We start from the raw sequence: 20,525 nt of genomic DNA, 5'->3' as shown, positions 1-20,525 counted from the left end.
TTGCAAAAAGTGTAACAACTGTCCCAGGTCTCTCTTACTGAAGTTACTTGTGGGGTTTCCCAGGGCTCAGTGCTGGGACCATTGTTGTTTATTTTGTATGTAAATAACATGAAGTGTGAAGTGTCCAAAACACTGAAAACTATTCTGTTTGCAGATGATACAAGTTTTCTTTGTTGTGAGAACAACTTGGAACAACTTTTGGATACAGCAGAAAAGGAATTGAAAAGCTAAATAGATGGTTTGATGCAAATAAACTAACACTGAATTTAAGTTAAACTAAATTTATAATCTTTGGTGATCATTCAAATAACTCAAATATGAAACTCATGATAAATGATGTAGAAATCGAAAGAGTGACTGAAATTAAAATTCTTGGAGTGATAATAGATAATAAATTATGCTGGAAGCCACATATAAATCATGTTAATGTTAAAATATCAAAATCAATTGCAATACTATATAAAGCCAAAGATTTTCTAAATCAAGCTTCATTATAGACCTTATACTGTTCCTTTATACTCCCAGATATAACTTACTGTGTGGAAGTGTGGGGAAATACATATAAAACAAACACTTCCAGTCTTCATTCTTCAAAAAAGAGCCATAAGAATTGTAAAGAAAACTACTTACAGAGAACCAACAAATCCACTCTTCATTAAATTAAAAGCACTAAAATGCAAAGATCTGGTTGACTTCAAAACTGACCAAAGCATGTACAGAGTAAAAAATCAACAATTGCCTAACAGTATCCAAGGGTTGTTTCAAATGAGAGAAAGTAAACATGACCTGAGAGGAACTTGTATGTTCAAAAAGCATTTAGTAAGTACAAATGCAAAATCTCATTGCATCACAGTCAAAAGAGTTAATGTATGGAAAAACTGCAGTGAAGAAATAAAAACATATAGAACACTAATCAAATTTAAAAGACTCTTTAAAAATAATATATTGAACAGATATTAGATGGATTGTGACGTTTTGTTTGTTTCCAACCTGATTGGAACCTTGATTGTATATTTTATTTTGTTTTTTTCTTTTAACATGTTTGAAAAAAAAAAAAAAAAAAAAGAACTGAAATTGACCCAGTCTGGTCCCTAAACAGACACACATAAAACTCTCCTGTATGTAGGTACATTTAGCTAGATTACACATTGTTTTGTTTTGTTCTTTTATCTTTTTAAATAAATGCTTTTGGATATACATGCTGTCTGTTTAATGTTGCACAAGAGTGAATTTCGCTAACCTCTGCTCTGCAAAGAACAACCATAACCAGCTATTAATACGATATTTTTGGTCACAGTTATTAAGTTAATTATTTATCAGAGTTCCAAATTGATAGCTTAGTAAATTTTATGAGACTGAATTGGCTATCTTTTTCCCTGACTCCAGGGTGGTGCCCTGTTATTATGAATTCTTATTAATAATTTCTATTGATTTTAATAATTATCATCTTTGATAATCATTGAATGTGAAAACAAACTCATTAAATTGAAGGAACATGAAGAAAAACACATTTTTGAGTAGAAGTGGACATATATGGGGGACTTGTGACAAATATTTTTAAAACTGAGGAAGAAATGTATTCAGCATCTTTGCTAAACATCATGGTTACACACAATGTGTTTTTGTGAGAAACACCGAATTCTGGAAAAATGTTTAAAGTTGAATTTACTCCCCCTCAAAACTTTTGTGACTATTATTGGTCTCTAAAGGATGCTTTTTGTTGATCTACTGACTTTAGCTTATTCTTCATTCCATCCATCACGTAATATTGTGGGGTGTAATGAACAATAGGGGTTGTTATGTGTTACCAGGGCTTTAACTTGTCTGGACAAAGTTTTGGTATTGGGTCTGCCACCCAGGTTACAGAGTTACCTGTTTGCATGCTTATCTGATTTTCATGCCATATATGAATACTTGAAAAGGTCTGAAAATGAGCATCAATCTGAATATTTTTTTCTTAGGATGGGCTTTCAATGACAAGGCTCTTCTAGCTATGAGATGTGTTAATGGTAGGACATGTATTGCTGTAATTACAATTATCTTAGCTAAAGGCAGAAATTAGCCAAATTACTGTCAATCTCTGCAAACAAGATGGATGTGAAAACACCTTAAAGGTTTACTGCAAGTCATAAGAGTCAAATATTTTGGGTGGGGCAGCAGCTCCTTAAATGAATACTTCAAGCTTTTTATTTTACACAGTAAAATGAACAGCATAAAGACTGGAGGCAGCCATTTAGCCTGGCTCTGTCCAAAGTTTAAAACTACACCTATCAACACCTCTAAAACGCACTGATTTTTAAAAAAATCTTATGTCTTGTTTAATCTGTACACAAAAAGAATGTAAATAACTATTTGTGATTTTAAGTTATGGGCTGGAACTATTTCTTGATGAACAACAGTTTATAAGTCCAGTTTCTGTGTAGCATCTGCAACGATTTGTCAGATAGTTTTGGTTATGGTCTCTGTAAAGGCATGATGGCACCAAGCCGGTCAACCTCTCTGTGACCAAGAAATTAATCCAGCACGAACTGTAACTCCGTCTAAAGCCATTTTTCCATTTCCTTTGTTTACAGATTCAACAAATGAGATACAATGTGATAATCAGTGAGCTTTAGAGGTTGGTGTATTTTTTAACTTTAGACAGAGCCAGGCTAGGTGTTTACCTCTGTCTCCAGTCTTTATGCTAAGCTAGGCTAACCAGGTCCTGACTCCGAACTTTAATATTGATTAATATCGAGCTTCTTATGTAACTCACAAGAGAGCAGATAAGTATATTTCACTAAATGTTGAACTCTTCCTTCAAGGCATGATGAGGCATGTTTAACTACAGGCTTTAGAGGTTCACCTTGCTGTTAAAAAAGAAAGGGATATCCATCACACTGGAGGTGAACATTTCTTGGGTCAATATCTAATTCTTAATAAACTTAATAAACAGTGTATTGGTAAAATGGCATACTCAAGTCAGATCTAAGTGTACCTGTTCCATGCCAAATCTCATTTGTATGAATCAGACAGTTCATCCAAATCTGTTAGTGTGAGTGTGGAAGGCAGGATTACACATCCCATACTCCCACGCATGATAAAACAGGAGATGGAGGCTGTGATATTGTGAGGCGTCTGGAGACATGAGTTTACACAGGTCTACCAGTCTGCACTGGGTCTGGCTCTCTCGAACTGGCTTAAATCAGGTTAGAACAGGATACAAATCACCTCAGGACAGGATAATCTGTAGTCAAACTGAGGGTTTGCACAGGCACCCTGCAAACATTTCAGATTTTGTCAGAGAGAATACAACAGTCACAGAATGGCTTTTATGGTTGTTTTTATGGACTAATAAGTTATTACTTAGTAATACTAATGAAAGTTAAAGTGACACAAAAAAAGAAATAACACCATCTTACACCTACTAACACCTACTCTTGCAAATGAAAAGTTGAATAGATTGTAATAAAACACACTCTTGCTCAGTTCAACACAAGCAGTGGTTTTGCTGCTGCAGTCTTACTTGATCTGGTATGACGAGTAGCTTATTGTGGCTAATGTTAGCTAATGTTAGCTAACGTAAGGTAGTTATTGCTTGTAACTGACATCATTGAGTCAGTTTACTGACTTTGTGTCTCTTCTTTATTTGTGCTGCTGTTAGCCTTTGTTTTAGCATTTACCAATATCTTGTAATTGCCACTTATGGCCACTGCTCAGAGAGAGTTACAAAGGTAGGCTTTATAAATTGCTGTTTGAACTGTTATACTCTCAGTTCAAACACGCTTTCTATATATCACAGAAGTTAGAGCAGGGCCAGACTAAATGCCTAAATGTGCTGTGGGCCTTTCAACATCCTATCCAGTCTAACAGTTGTAGAAGTTCTCACAAATGGGCTCACAAATATCAGAAATGTTTTGGCAGTTAGCAGTTAGTCAGGTTCAGTCCTCACCAGTATGCACCAGGAATGGGCTACTACGGTTCATAAAATGCCTCTTGTCCTGTTTGTGTTCTATACATGTTACATACATGTTCGATACATGAGCTACAGTTACAGTCTGGACTAATAATGCTCGTGGTTGGTTATGTCTTGGTGAGTTCTTTGTAACACCAGAGAAGATAAATAATAAACACAACAGGTTCAGTAAAGTACAGCATGACCTGCTGTCATCATGTTGCACTGATGATGTTAATGTAACCTGTCGTTCAGTATGACTTCATGTTTACAGCTCTTTGTTGGGTTTTTTTTCCCCTGGGTCTAGACTAAGAGCGTTTTCACACCTATAGTTTGTTTGCTTTGGTCTGAATCAGTGGATGAGTTGCTACCATGGATGCTGAGATGTTAAGAGCTGGATAGGGTGCTGCTGCTCAGCCTTGCAGCCAATTTTTCCCAGTGGTTACACACGGTATTGAAGTGAATAATCCCCCTGTGGCAAAAAAAGCATTTTCCCTATCACCATTGTAAAAGAGATGTCTGTAAAACTGTTGACAGGACATCTAAAACTGCAAACAAGTTCAATTATGATTCTTTCTATAATGAATTTTTGGTCCATGGAAGTTTTATATTTGTTAAACTTTCCTTGAGCCAAGAAAAGTGATTTAAAAATCTGTGCCATCATCACAATGTAAAGTCTAGGGGCTGAGCAGGAACTCACAGGCAGGGCCAGTGGGGGAAATACTGCGCACATTCAGTGGGCCACACAACACAGAAGCAAACCCAGATGCTAGAAACTTTTTTTGGCATATGCACCAGCCAAGCAATTTTTGGTTTGGAATCCAGCTGTTATTTGCATATTCCCTTTGGTTTGGTATGGTTTCACATGGCAAAATTTCAAGCAAACCAATGTGTATCAACAAAAGCCATGTGGGAGGTGTCACTCCATTCATTGGTCAGAAATCTTGTGGGGCTGGTGAAGGGAGAAAGGAGAGTTTGTTTTTCAGAAATGACAGACAGGCTACAACATTTATAGAGGACTTGATTTTCCTTCTCACCTTTGTAAAACAGAAAATAAAACTAATGTATGAACTGTAGGAATACAAAGCTGTACTTGTTCCACACAGGAGAGTAGATAAGGTTAGTAAAATGGTCTTTGAACATATTTTCTATCAGCAATAAAGTATACTACTGTTGTTACTGAAATAAACAGCGTCTCTCTCTCAACGCCTCTGTGGTGCTGAAAGACATACAGCAGCAACTACTTTTCAACTGTTTCAATAGTTTCAACTGCCGTATTATTCATATTGTTATTAATAAGAATAATGATAATTAAAAGCTAAATCAAGTGCTTTATAAATATGCTTTATATATTTCTGACTGCAACAACTATTTACGTTTGTCATTTTTTGCACGTTGGTGCCTCCCAGCACGGCAAATTGGCTGATGCCCCCGGGCACTTGATGTGATATACCTTGACTTGTGTGATGTGATATACCAAAAGATGCAAAATGCTTCCTGCAGTTGCGTCGGATCAAGTTTGGATCACATTCATACCACAAATTAACTGTACCAGAGTTTGTTTGTAACGGACTGAGGCCTTGTTGGAAAGGTGGTCTCTTGGTCGTTTTTGGCAATGCATAAAACTAAATAATAACATGAAAGAAGGACAAATGGACAAATTAACTAACTAAACATAGCACAAAAAGTAAGGAAATTTGTGTTTGATAGATTATTTCTTTGTTGTAACAATGCTTCTTGACAATAAATCTTATACCGCTGGAAAGCCTGTTTATTTCCCTTTTAAATGGTGCCACATTGGTAAGGAACATGCATTTGTGGGATGAGCAGCAGAGCTGAGTATGTGAGTTGCGCCCATGAAAAATATGCCAACTTTTCTCTGCCAATGCCAAACAGCTTATTCTGCCATTGACTCTTGTTTGGTGTTTGGTCACTTGGATGATTGAAGTTTGAAGAAACAAGACATATTGGCAATTTAACAATTTATTCATTTAACAAACAGGAGCCTCAGTAGCATTTGGAAGAACCATACACAGCCACAACAGCCTGGCACCTCCTCCTCATGCTGGTCACTAGCCTGGTCACACACTGCTGTGGGATGGCCATTCTTCAACCAGCATTTGTAGAGGAGTGCACTCAGTAGAGTGCAGATCTCCACCAATAAATGTACAAACAAGATGGTGGTGAAAATAACAAAAACAGGGATTTATTTATCATGTATTGTGCCTAACTTTTGTGGATCATAACATATTGGGTATCGAATTAATCTGCAGATGCTCCAGTTCAAGATGAGACCAAACTTTTCTATGGATGTCAGTTTTTGAGCCACAACAAAGGCCAAAATGTGGCCTGCAGCCTGGTTGTTTGCCTAGCTGATTGCTGGAAATGCCTTTTGCTATGCCATAACCATAGACTATAAAAAATATGGACATAGCCACTGTGACTTCACCCATTGGTTTGTGGACTGCAGTTTGAAGCTTCAAGTTTAGCGATTTCATTATTGCCATCTTGGATTTCACTGTCGCCATGTTTGAGTTTTGGAGGCAGAAGTGACCATATTTGGATGAGAGGGTGGAGCTGTCCATAGCACTAGCTGCTAGCTTGGTTAGCACAGTGCATTTACAATCTATGGTTAACAGTGCTAATGCTAATGCTAATTTCTGCTAGCAAAAAACAGGCCCAAAACCATTAAAGCAAAATGTACTCACCAGAAAAACTGAATATCTGACTCTTTAGAGGGTCTCTATCACAACCAAATGCTGGACAAGACTTTTTAGGTGACCATAATGTTATAATTAACTTTAAGTCTGTGAATCTGGGGTTAAACCATGGTTATGTTACATAATCAACGTTGTCAATCACAACATTGCCACACCCTAAACCATATGCTGCTTTATCATCTGTTTCATTCTAAACAGGGCCATTATTTACAAAGTGAACATGATGCATTGAAGACTTCATACTTGCGATTGAGACCATAAACTCATTAGGAAAGTGTTTACTGAGATAATAAATCAAGTGAGAAGTAGGGTCATTTCCTCATAGACTTCCATACAATCGGACTTCATTTTGCAGCCAGTGGAGCCGCCGCCTACTGGCCATTAGAGAGAATGCAGGTTTAAGGCACTTCCGCGTTAGCTTTACTTCTCAGACCGGGAGCTACCCACTTGGCCATAATGCATATTGAAAAATGACAAGGACTGCTGAAAAGAGGAAAGTGTAAGCTTCACAATAGGCTCATAAGGAACAGTGTTATAAAATAGGTTTTTAAAAAATTATTAATCACTGCTACCAGGAGAGATCCTTGAGCATACAGTCATTAATGTGCACAAAAAATATTGGCTGATGGGTCCATTAGTATCCGAGATTAGCTGCGTTCAGATACAAACATGGACACAAAGACACATACATGAACACTCACACACACACAACCAGAGGCATGATCCCCTCCAGGCTTATGCCTGGCAGAGTAGGCTAAGTCTTATTGAAGGAGCTGCAGCTTATGCAGAATCACACACTGTAGCTCCTGATTGGTCAAACAGTCTCCTCCAGCGGCCAATAATATCTTTTGTTCAGCAGTTGATTTAGTTCGATCTGTTGCTCTACCGTTAATAAGAAGTATCTGGCATTCAGTAATGTTCTGTTATCTGTTGTTAGCGCTTCTTGGAAGAAACAGATTAATGGACTTAATTCATCCACAATCCACTGAGAGTTAGACAAGAAGCAGCAACAAAACAGCTGGACAGACTATGAAAACATGCAGGAAGTACAGCCACATCTATATGAAAAATGAACATTTGCCTTACATAGGCAATGTTTTACATTAGATTCAGGATTGATCATATTCTACCGATCCAGTGTTAGTAGAACTTGATCATATTCTACCATCCAGTGTCAGTAGAACTGGACCAGCCCCGCGTGCAGTAAAAATCTGAAAGAATATTTTCCAGTCTACATTAGTAGGTAACGCTACAGTTTTTTTGGTCAAATTTAAAGATAATGACTATGGACACAAAGCGTAGACTATTGGCAGCTTCTTATTTACTCTGGGGATAAAACCAGGCAGGTTAATAGGATTTTTCACAAAGGTGTGATGCAGAAAATCGAGCAGCATTTGAAGCTGAATTGGACTGTGGACTCTGGTAAATGAATATCCATTTTCTACCTGTGTGACTCAGCCCTGTCTCCACAGCCTTTTCTCTACAAATAGCAGGAAGAACAAATGATTAAGCAGATCATCTGCAGTGACAGTGTGGGGCTGCTGGCTGCTGCAGTGGGTACAGCAGCCTGGCAGCAGGATGACTGTATTATGGCCATGCGGAGACTACATACATCACTGACAGAGCGAGCTGACTGGTCAGCTGTTGGAGGTCTCAACCATTTATCTAGCACAGAGTGAGCCATCTGTTTTTCCGTCCACCAATCAGCGTTCTAATTTCCCCCGCTCTGCCAACTGCCGCGAGAAGAACAGTTCTGCTGCCTTAAGGAGCACGGGAGAAATTGAAATTATAATAAAGTTTTATTTCATGTCTATAAAACAATTGCACAATACTTGATAATGAAGTGAATTCAAAAATGAGCAATGGTAAATCCAAAAAAGAAAGGTCAATCTAGTGGTTCAATACACTAGATTGCTGTTCTATTATAACATGTATTCAGTTTAAAGGATAATTAGCAATATCCCATGTTTTTCTATTGTCACCTCATCCCATGCACAGATCCAAACCTACAATGAATTAATCTGCTAAGAAGTATTGTTAGTGTGATATATCTTATTCCTCCTTGTCAGGGGAATAAGTTACACAAGATACATAAACGAGCAACACGGCTGCACTGGGTGACATGTTCCATCATTGCCATGAACACACACACTGTAGTTTATTTTGACTCTGTTTTCTCCTCTTTTTAAAAAAAAAATTACATCTTCAGAAGGAACCAATAAGCTTAGGACTGAGTCCCACAGACAGAGTAGGGAAGTCAGAGATGATTGAGAGATGGTTTTGGTCTTTCATAGGATTCGTTGGTGATAAACTAGCCTGAAGCTTTAAAAAATGTTGAATTTGGTTACATCTACTCAGAAAGGTCCAGACTTCTCTGAAAATAAGCAAAGTCAACTTTTACAGTCAGCTGTGATGGTTTCCAGTTTTTCCCCCTGCTGCCACTGAAGTTTTATTTTACTGATGTACATTAGTATTATACATCAGTATTTTATAATGGTTAAAATGAATGTTGAGGTTGTGGGTATGTGTCTTCAAGGTTAGCCACTTTTGCATAGTACTTCTAAATACAGCCCACATTTCCCTTGTCTCTAAGATCCCATTTCCACCTGCTATTACATGCAATCTTTATTTGGTTATCATATGTGGATCAGGAATGCAAAAGCAAGTTAATGCAGGTATAAATGCATGCAGAGCACATTGCAGTACTGGCTCAGATGAACCAGACCACATCTAGTGGTGTAAATTTGCAATCTGTACTGTTTAGACAAATTCTTAAGAAAAGATCCGCCCAACCAATTAAAAATTACTCCTCCTGCTATCTCAAGCTGCTTGTCAAAAAGCTACAGAGTGGGAAACCAGTGGCCCAGAAGTTTGAGGGACTGACCATGAAGTTCAATGTCTGCCAGGGGATTTTGTTGCATGTTGTTCCCAGTCACTCTTTCCTGTCATCTCAACTGTTGCTATCAAATAAAGGCATGAAATGCCCCCAAAAATATTTTAAAAAGCTACAGACAAGTCCATACAGCAGCATTGCTTCAGGAGACTCTCCTGGGATTGCTACAATATGCAAGATGAGGGTCACATGACCAATGGGGAAGGCAAAGTTTAGATAGGGCACCAGTGCATACAAAGTCAATGGAACAACAGAAGCAAGTGTGATTAGAAGCAAATCTGCTGGGGGCAGCACAAACTGAAGCAAAGATGTGTCCCCTTGAGTGAAAATTTTGTGCCAATGCCAGGGATTTATGAATCTAGCCTTACTTCATAATTGTACAGAAATAAGAGGAGAGTGAGTACCTTGGCTGTTTGGGGTGAATAAACAGAGTCTGCACAAACAGCCCACAGGTAGTTTCTTCACCTAGTGACTAAGCCAGCAAGTCCTCCAAATTTAAACAATAAAATACATCTTTAGCCCCTATCTGCAGTAATCTATCATGTGTCTATGCCTGACAAAACTGTTGATAACTGTTGAAAAATTAATCAGTTTTATAATGTGACAGTAGTGGTTGATGGTTAAAGTTTGATTAGGTCTAAGCACAAAAACCACCTGGCTGGGTTAGGGGAAGATCATGGTTACAGGACCTCCGTCGTCATGGTAACAATAATAACCATGGATGTGAGGTTGTGGAATATTGTGATGAAGGTTTTTAACAAAACAATGTTGACTCACTATTGGAAACAGGAAGTGAATAGTGATCTCCCGTTTTAAAGTCTGTTTTGTTGACTCTTCCCACCCATCCACCCCAACCACCTCCTACAATCTTTGCTGTCATTATAATTTCTTTATAATTTGAATATCTCTTGAAAGTAGCTATGTACAGTGCTGCTTGAATGTCCTAAAACTAGATAAAGTGAACCCAATTAAACAAATGAGACAAAAACATCAAACTTATTTATTTATATATTGAGGAAAATTATCAAATCTTACATATTGAGGCAAAAGTGTGTGAATCCTTGCTTTCAGTAACTGGTGTGACCCCCTTTTGCAGCAATAACTTCAGCCAAACATTGCCAGTAACTGTTTATCAGCCCTGCACATCAGCTTGGAGGAATTTTAGCCCATTCCTCCTTACAGAACAATCTCAGCTTGGGGATGTTGGTGCGCGTCTTTGCATGAACTGCCCGCTTCAGGTCCGTCCACAACATTTCTATAGGATTATGGTCAGGACATTGACTTGGCCATTCCAAAACATTAGCTTTCTTCTGCTCCAACCTTTCGTAGAGCGACTTGTGTGTTTAGGGTTATTGTCTTACTGCATGACACACTTTCTGTTGAGCTTCAGTTCATAGTTCACTTCACTTAACATTCTCCTGTAGAATTTGCTGGTACAACTCAGAACTCATAGCTCCATCAATGATTGCAAGCTGTCCTGGTCCAGATGCAGCAAAGCAGCCCAAATCATGATACTACCACTGACATGTTTCACAGATGGGTTAAGGTTCTTATGCTGGAATGCAGTGTTTGCTCATTGCCAAACATAATGCTTTTCATTTTCAAGCTGATTTTGGTCTCATCCATCCATAGAACATTTTTCCAAACACCTTCTGGCTTATCCACGTGGTCTTGAACGAACCGTAGACGGCAGCAATGTTCTTTTTGGAGAGTAATGGCTTTTTTCCTTGCAACTCTGCCATGCACACGATTGATGTTCTCCTGAGGGTGGACTCATGAACTTTGACTGTGGCCACTGCATGAGAGGCCGTTAGTTTCCTAGACGTTACCTTGGGATCCTATGTGGCCTCCCGGACTATTACACATCTGCTCTTGGTGGTGGACGACCAGTCCTGGGGAGGGTAACAATGGTGTTGGATCTCCTCCATTTGTACACATTCTGCCTGACAGTCAACTGGAGTTCAAACTCTTTAGAAATGGTTTTGTAAGCCTTTCCAGCCTGGTGAGCATCAGTAACCCTTCTTCTAAGGCCCTAAGAAATTCAGTTTTGAGCCCTGACACACTTCTACAAACCTGTGTTGTGAAGCTCAGACTTAGATAGTGAAGACCCAGATTTCTTTTTAAAATAAGGCAGGGCCTCCCAGACTCAAACTGGATTGTCATCCCATTGATTGAAACACCCAACTCTAATTTCCCCTCCAAATGAATTGATAATCCTAGAGGACCACATACTTTTGACCATCTATGGTCTTCTCATTAGCACAGGTAGTCTTGCTTTTAATTTGACAAGTTTACATTATTAATTTCAAATTGACATTGTGGGTGTATGTGATGTGCTGTTGTGTGTAGCTTTGTATTTTGTATGGTGTGTTCTGTGTGTTATTTGCTTTGTACTGTTTGTTGTTGTGCTGTTGTATGTTTTAATTGTGGGGGACTGCGGATGCAAATTAGCTTTGAGCTAACTCTGGTGCAGTGCATCTTTAATGTTTAAGAACTGCACACTGTCCCTATCAATAAATCAAATCAAACACAAATATGCAACATTGGACCATTTTCCTCACAATGTTTCATCTGCCCTGCACCTGTACTGTGCGCACTGAAAAAGAGGGATGATGCATCACAGACAAAGTCTGTGACGAGATGTATAGAGGCAGATACTCACATTTTATTACATAATGAAAAGTTCCAAGCCTTCAAGTGCGCACGGAAGAAAACGGAGAAAAGAGGAGGAGGAAACGAAAGTGCAATATAGAGGTGTTGTCTTATGTTAATGTTAAAATGCCATTTTGTGTAAATGTAGACAAATGAAATATTTGTTGCAGATAGCTAGCTAGGTAGCAATAAAGCTAATGCTAGATAATGATGCTACGGTAGCTGCTGGACTCAGATAACATTACAGAAGGAAGGATATGAGACTGGATGACAAGTCAGTAGCTAGCTAACTGGACAACTGCTCCTTCCTACAATGTAAGGCCTTGTGCTGAAATTTCACTGACCGATATCAATGATAATGGCTAACACTATATCCATAAAACATAGATTTCTGCACTGGGTTGCACCAGCTATGTGTCAGCTGGCATGAGCCACTTGGCATCGTAGCACATTGTAGTAAACTAGTTCGATATTGAAATATCATATCAATAAATTAGGTCTCTACTGGATTACTGTGTTGTAAAATGGCAGCAAGTAATGAGAAAATGATGCTATGTTGCAGAAAAACTGCCATTTTACCATCAGTGAGTTCTGTGACATGTCATGATTGACACCTACCCTAGAGGCATGTGTGTAAATATTTAGTAGTTGTTTGTCCTTCTCTGCAGCTACATGTTTTTGCTTGTAATAGGCTAATATCTACTCTATAACTGTCCAGATGCACTCAGGAAATATTTGCAGAGGCCCTCAGCTGCTGGAGAAGTTACATCTGATCTCCCACCTATACCACTCTCTGAAGCAGGTAAGTTATTTGCTGTCTGTGTGTAATTGATAATACACTGCTATGTTGTCATTATTATTATTATTATTATTATTATTATTACTGAATGTTGCAGTTACACCTTGTTACTAATTAAATGTAGGTTTTAGTCAAATTAAATAAAGTTTATTTATACAGTGCTACTTTATATACAGTAGAATGACACAAATGACTTAGTGCAGTGGTATAACAGTATAAACACAGCCTGCAGCAGGCCTGCAGCCTGCGGCAGGTGAGTTCTATTCATTGTATGTTACAGCTGCAGTAATGTGACTAATGTCAATATGGACAAATTCCAGACAGATTTTGCTATAATTCTATCAAATATTCACAATCAGTTATGAACATATGTAATATGCATATGTATATTTGCATGTATGTTTAGATTTGCCTGCAGTTGAAGGAACAACAGACACAACTTACACTGCTACTACTCTACAGCCTGCAGACACCTCATCAACTGGAACATATCCTGAAGTATGTGAGTCCTTCAAGGCAGCATCTATAGATCCTGCTGCCTAGCCAATCTCGTCTGATATGATGAGGATGGAGTTAGTCAGCAGAGGTCATATCAGGTAAAATAAGACTCTGCATTTCCAAAATGAGAGGATGGGAGATGTTAACATCACCACCGCTTTTACTGAAAATTAGTGAATGGGGAGAAAATCAAGAGAAGCTGGGTGGTATATTCCAAAAAAAACCAAACCAGTCTTTACTGCTTCTGCTGCAAGCTGTTCTCACAAAAAAAACAACTAGAAACCAATCAATAATTGACTTAATGACTGGAAAAATTGCAGTGAAATACTCAAAAGCCATGAGAACAGTCCAGAACATTCTAAGCACAAGACATCATGGAAGGACTAATATATCGAGTGTAATCTATGAATAACCAAGTGCCAATGTCTTGGATGTTACTAACAGGTAGTTGGTAATATTTAATAATCTATTAATTCTTTGATACGTAATTTGTTTGATTGAGAAGTAATTTTAATTTATAAAAATAAAAAAAAATATTTTTGTCTTGAAACCATTGTGCTGTCTGATGTTTGTTGTCCATGACGACAACACTGATTATGTAATGTAACCATGGCATAACCCTGGATTCACAGAGTGTAGGTGTAGCTGCTGCTATTTCACAGTGTGTTTTCAGCTCATTAAAGTTAATTGTAACACTTTGGTCGCCTAAAAAAGTCTTAAAAAAGTAATAAAAAAGTCAACCAAACCAGCGTTTGGTTGTGATAAGAAACCCTTGAAGGAGTCGGATGTTCAGTTTTTACGGTGAGTACATTTTGTTTTAATGGTTTTAGGACTGTTTTTTGCTAGCGGAAATTAGCATTGGCATAAGCATCATCACTGTTAACCAAAAAAAAAAAACTGTGGCGACCGCACTCTTTGGCTAGGTGTGGCCAAACTAAAAGTTGGGAATAGTTTAACTTTTTGTGGCGAATTGCGGCCAGAGAAAACCTACAGCCAATCAATACACAGAGCCCTCTGATGTGTCGACCTATGATTCAAATAATTTCGTCCCACCTGAAACACATCAACAATGGAATATAAGCTGATTGTGGCTGTTTCTTCACACCCCATACTGTACAACAACACACACAGAGTTTGCCTTTCTGCTTCATGTTCAATATCCACCTCGCCTAATAAAATAGACTGTTCATGTCAGACACATAGGCAACATCATGATCATATATATGACAGCACACAGGAGAAAGTGCATGCTTGTCCAAAAACTTGTCTCACATGTTACTAGCTAGACTGTAACATATGCACAGTGGTGGTGGAAGAAGTACTAAGACCCTTTACTATCAATACAGAAATGTAAAAGCCATGCATGAAAAATCCCACTTAGGTGAAAGTAAAAATACTTGTTTCATCCCTCTGACTGATATGACATATTAATATTGATGCATCAGTGTGTAAGTAGCATGTTGCTGCTGGAGGGGAAAAAATCTGTTTACAGTTTTTAGGACTTTTTCTCTAATCTTTGATTTTTGGTGAAATATTGGATCATTTGAACATATATTGAAATGTAACCATGTGAGAAGTTTGGAGGGAAAATCACTATTTGTTAACAACTCATAGACATCTGAAATGACCTGCTCCTGGGTCTGGAGGATGGGATGCACCCACAGACAACGGGCAGAGCAGCGCTGTTTCCTGGGCAACAGCTAGAGTAATGTTTCTCTCTCCATGGTGCAAATAATCTCTTATCAAGGATCTAGACTATTTATAAGCATCCCTTTCCCACAAAAAAATATAGTTTTAGCAGGATGACATCTAATTTCTCTCACGACAGAGAACATAGCCTATCAGATATGTCAAGATATGTGTTTTTTGGTTCACATCAGTAGTATATTATTGTGGCACACAGAATGACGGAAATGAAAAGGACATGCTCTCCGTCTGCGGAAAAATGTCATTTTTGCAGCGAACCACGGTTTGCCGCTCTTTGGTGTGGTTTCAGCATTACAGTGTTACAATTTCATTTGACAGACCTTTTCTTAAAGATTGAGAGGGACTCTGTGGATCGAATGGAGTTTGGTAAATCATTCCACCACCAAAGAAATACAGAGAAGATTCTAGCTAGCCACTTAAGGCCCTGTTGTAGTGGTGACACCAGGTGCCTTTCGTATTCACATGATCATTGTGAATATGTTAGCATGCTAATGTTAGCATTTAGCTCAAGTGCAGCCTCAGCAGCTATTCATTAAAATTTTCATTCCCTTTGGAATTGTTCATAGGGCAATGTTGGGTCCAGTCTAGACCTGCTCTATGTGAAAAGTGCCCTGAGATAACTTTTGCTATATATAAATACATTGAATTGAATTATCCTTGATGTAATATGTGTAAATATATTTTAGACAATTATTTTCTATCTTGTCTGGACTCACATTGTTTGATGTTGCGCACCACAGTTAGCTTCCTAGTAAGCGGGGGTGGGGGGGTTCAATAATTTTTTAACACCCACCCATGGTGGCTCTTTCCCACAGGACCTGAATGCAGCATCTCAGGCTGCATCTCCCAGTGACGTCACTAGAGAGCGAGGGAGTCGGTGAAAGAGGGAGGGAGCTATACTGTGTGTGTGTGTGTGTGTGTGTGTGTGTGTGTGTGTGTGTGTGTGTGTGTGTGTGTGTGCCGTGCTTCTCAAACAGCTCTACAACCGTCAGTGAGCTGACAGGATTTAATTTGGGCCACGGAACAGGCGTGTTGGGAGCTCGGCTGAACGCTTTCCTGACTAATTGTCTCCAGAAAGCACTTTTTCACTCAGTGCTGCAGACAGCGGCGCTTCATTTTCTGCCCGACCAGCGGCGGTCGATGGGAAGCTGCCAATACAGCTGGCGTCCAGTATGTGTGAGTATGACTCTGTTACAGTATGTGATTAATGCTGAACTTTGCTTTTAATGCTGTGACGTTCATTTTCATTGATCGACATGTCAGCGGTATTATGGCATCATATGGGCTTTAAAAAAACACAATTGCACACATTTTAGCATTATTAATTCACAATTCACAGTCTGACAGTTACTTTGAATGTAATATTGCTGCACTGTTTGCTTATCACAGGGTATTGCCAGGCTGCCATGTTTTCATACTTCCTTAATGCTGTTAAGGGGATTTTCATTAATTTTAACGTCACACAATTTTAACGTTGCTAGCAAGGTAGCCCCTGCCTGAAAGCAATTGCTCGTGGGCATAATAATGCGCTTGCACTTGCGCTCTTCTCACCCGCGCACGCGAACTTGGACGCGCTGTCACGCACGCGGAGCCTGTATCTGCGTGTGTGTGTGTGTGTGTGTGTGTGTGTGTGTGTGTGTGTGTGTGTGTGTTTTATCCTGAGACTTCAAAGCTTCACTGTACAGTAGGTGTAGACGCGCTGGTGTTGCAGTGTGGTCCATTTATCTCCTTTTGCCATCATCACACAGGCTGGAGGTCTGCAGCTAACGTATCTGATGCCAACAGTTTGTGGGGATGAAGTGAAGCAATGACTGCCAAGATATCATTCGGTCAATGTGACAGATTACAATTTGGCAGTGATTAACAACAAGTCAGCTAAAGTGTGACCTCCAGGGTAATGATCCACTGTAAGATAAATATTCATGTTACCTATAGAAAAGCACAGAGTGATTATCCGTTTTCTGATATTGATCAGGTGATATTCCACAAATACTGATGAATCATTATATGTGGTTTATGCAGAAATAATCTCCAGTAATGACACAGCATGTTTATTTGATTGTCATGTTGCTCAGATATGGGAAGGGAAAGTTTAGATTTGATTAATTTATGAACTCTTGATTTTGAGCATGTCATTTCAGTGAGAAAAGAAACCAAAATACGTTGAACCAGTGGGGTTGGCAGAAATTGTATTTTGGGTGGGCCAACACTAAAAGTGGGTGGGCCATCTTTTCTCAGAAAAACTGACTTGTGAAGAATTAGAAGAACAAATAGACACAAACTGAAAAATGAACAACCGGTTTACTTTGCAACATTCTGGATCACAGGCAATAACAGCAAAACACTGCCTATCCAACATGCTCAACCAACAGAGCATCAGTCTATAAAGACTGTACACAACAGTACAGACAAAAGGCGGTCTTTTATAGCCTATCCAGTCTAAGATACAGTATATTTGCACTAGCAAGAGCATCTGCTCATTGGCTCTACAGCGCATTGCAAACAATTTTATTGAACAAAATGGCACCTAAACATAAACCCAGAAAGCAGAGGTGTTATTCTAGACAGAAACCGCACAAGCAACAATCTCTTGTGCATTCATTATAGTCTATAGCCATTGTTGCTTCAGTACTGGTCTGCTCATGATAAACCAAATGGTTCATAAATGACACATAACTTGGGTGAACCCATAGCCCCAAGAACTTGATTTCAGTTGGAAGTGCAGAGGTGCTGACTATCAAACACCCCCTCCCCCAAAAATGTTTGAGTTTATTAAATACTTGCAGCAATCCCACAGCAGCAGAAAGTGCGTCTCCCCATTGAGATACACTGCACACATTTACGCATTAGGCACATCAACGTCACTTCATTGACTATTTAAATCTCCCAACACGCCGACAGAATCAGTCAGGATCTAATGTTAATTAATGTTCTGTGTACTACACATCCAAAAGGTTACACACAAAGTCCAGGTTCATACAGTGAAATTGTTTGGAGCAGAGTAGACGTCCCCCTGATAAATCCTGAGCTCCATTAGAGCTGTCTAAAAAATATTTCAGAAGCTAAAAGTTTAATTTTGATTCCTCTGGAGAGTTTCCTCTGTCCTGTCAAGTTGATGACTACAGTTTTTAGTAGTCAGGCTGCTGGAGACAATTCTAACCGGCATGTGTCAACTGGGTCTGTGAGCCGCGTGTCTCACGCTTCTTTTCCCCACTTAACTATCTTTATGCGCAGGGTCTATTTTTGCTGGACCGCCTCGCACACGACAGAATGAAATAATTATTGCAACAACACAAATAGGCAGATAAGCTGCCAGCTACCTGGAGGCTGCAGTACCCCCAGCACCCCTACTTCCTGCAGCTCTGAGTGAACCTGCATCAGGCTGACTGGGAGAAAGTGCTATACTGCCAGGGAGCGAATGGCCGGGCTGACCTTGCTGTGGGCTGACGAGTCTGGTGGACTCAGTTGGAGGTGGAGGATTTTCTTCTTCCTCAACATTTTTCAATTAACACATTAAAAACTTTGTGTAGCTACTGATGTAGCGAGTCGGCCAAGTCACATCACAGTGATCACTTGAGATTACAGCCTGTCTGACAGCCTCTGACAGGCTGCTATGATTATGCTGGGTGTGCCCATGACTATACGGGTGGCACACACACACACACACACACACAACTGACAGACGCAACAGTGCAGCGTATGGGTAGAGGTTCACCAGCACCAACATGCTCAGTAATGTTTAAAATGACACCTGAACACAGCCTGGCACAGTGGCCACATAAACCACACACACACACACACATGGATGGCAAACGCAGCGACATCAGCATAAAATCCAATTGTACACCCAACAAAAACTATAACCCAATAAACAATAATATTGAAATAGGCAATACAATCCGAAACTGTAAATTAGCTTGCTTTTGATGATTACAGTAGGAGACGACATGGTTTGGTGTTCAACACTGAAATTATTTCATTATAGTCCAATGTGTCAGTCAGTTCTCTTTCAAAATGAGCAGGGACAAAGAGTTCAGTCTGTATGTCATCACTGATGCCAGTTTTTATCCAACTGATGGTTGAAGAGTCTTTCAACAGTACAGCTTGTTGCTGCTGAATTAGCAGCCACGTACCTGACGTTACTACTTGGCACATGTTGAGGAGAAACTGGCACAGGAGTAGGTGTCTTGGTTGAGAGTGATGACTGAACTTGAGCTGAATTCTTTTCCTCCTGCTCCCCACGTCTTTTAGTAAAAGCAGCTAGCTAGTGGACTGTAGGCTTCTGCTCCTCTGTGCAATGCGTGGGCTGTACACTGAGTGAATGAGGAGGAGCTGCTCGCTGCTTACAAACTGGCATTTGCAAAATGCACTGGCACTCAAAAATTCTGACCCATTAACATCATCATATGGTAAACAAGAGGCAAGAAACAAGAATTGTTTTATTTTTATTTGTTGCATAATCGCATTTGAAACAGTATTCATTGACTGCTATTCATTGGATGGTCCAGCAAAAAAGGAAGCCTTCTGATTGCCAAGCGGGTGGGCCAAGGCCCACCAGGGCTCACCCACATTTTCATATATTAGCTAGATTTCAGCACAGAGACTTTAACAGGAGCCTTTTTGGAACCTGAGAACCTTACCTGTGTTTTCCTACTGGAGTTAGTGTACTTACTTGGCCATAGTTCCTGGCACCCAAAAAGCACCTGCTTTAGGTGTGGTATTTTCTGATGGCACAGGAACTATTCTGCCAACCCTGTCTCATTTACTGTTTCATCAGATATTATGTTTATATGCTAGTAAATTGTTTTCTCAATTATGTTGCAGAAGTGAACGTAATTGCGGGCTGGATTATTTTCACAGGCAATGTTTTTTTTTTCGAATGAATTAAGCATTTATATAATTCACTGAAGTCAGAGGGGGCTCAGGGTGGAACACATAGAAAACTGATCTCTGACACCAGAGACCAAGGTTCACATCCAGAGCCCTGTGTGTCTAGATTTACGCAACAAAAGCAATACAGTTAAGATTGGTGAAAGATCTTGGTGTCTTTTAATGTTAATAAACACATTGTGTCTCATGCTTCAAGTCACTGCTTTTTCTGTATTAAACCATAATCTTTCCTTAAATGATAGGTTTACATTTTTTCAAGTCTTGTCAGGTGCCTATATAAACAGTGAATGAGGTTTTCGTCACTGCAATCATCCCTCCTGTTATACTGGCTATTAAAAGATCCCCTTCAAATGTGCTTTCAATGTAAGTGATAGGAGCCAAAATCCCTAGACCTTGCTCTGACCAAAAAAATATATTTAAAAGTTAATCTGA

Source organism: Thunnus albacares, chromosome 19 (genome assembly GCF_914725855.1).
Source record: "Thunnus albacares chromosome 19, fThuAlb1.1, whole genome shotgun sequence".
Taxonomy (NCBI): domain Eukaryota; kingdom Metazoa; phylum Chordata; class Actinopteri; order Scombriformes; family Scombridae; genus Thunnus; species Thunnus albacares.
This window is presented reverse-complemented; position numbering follows the sequence as displayed.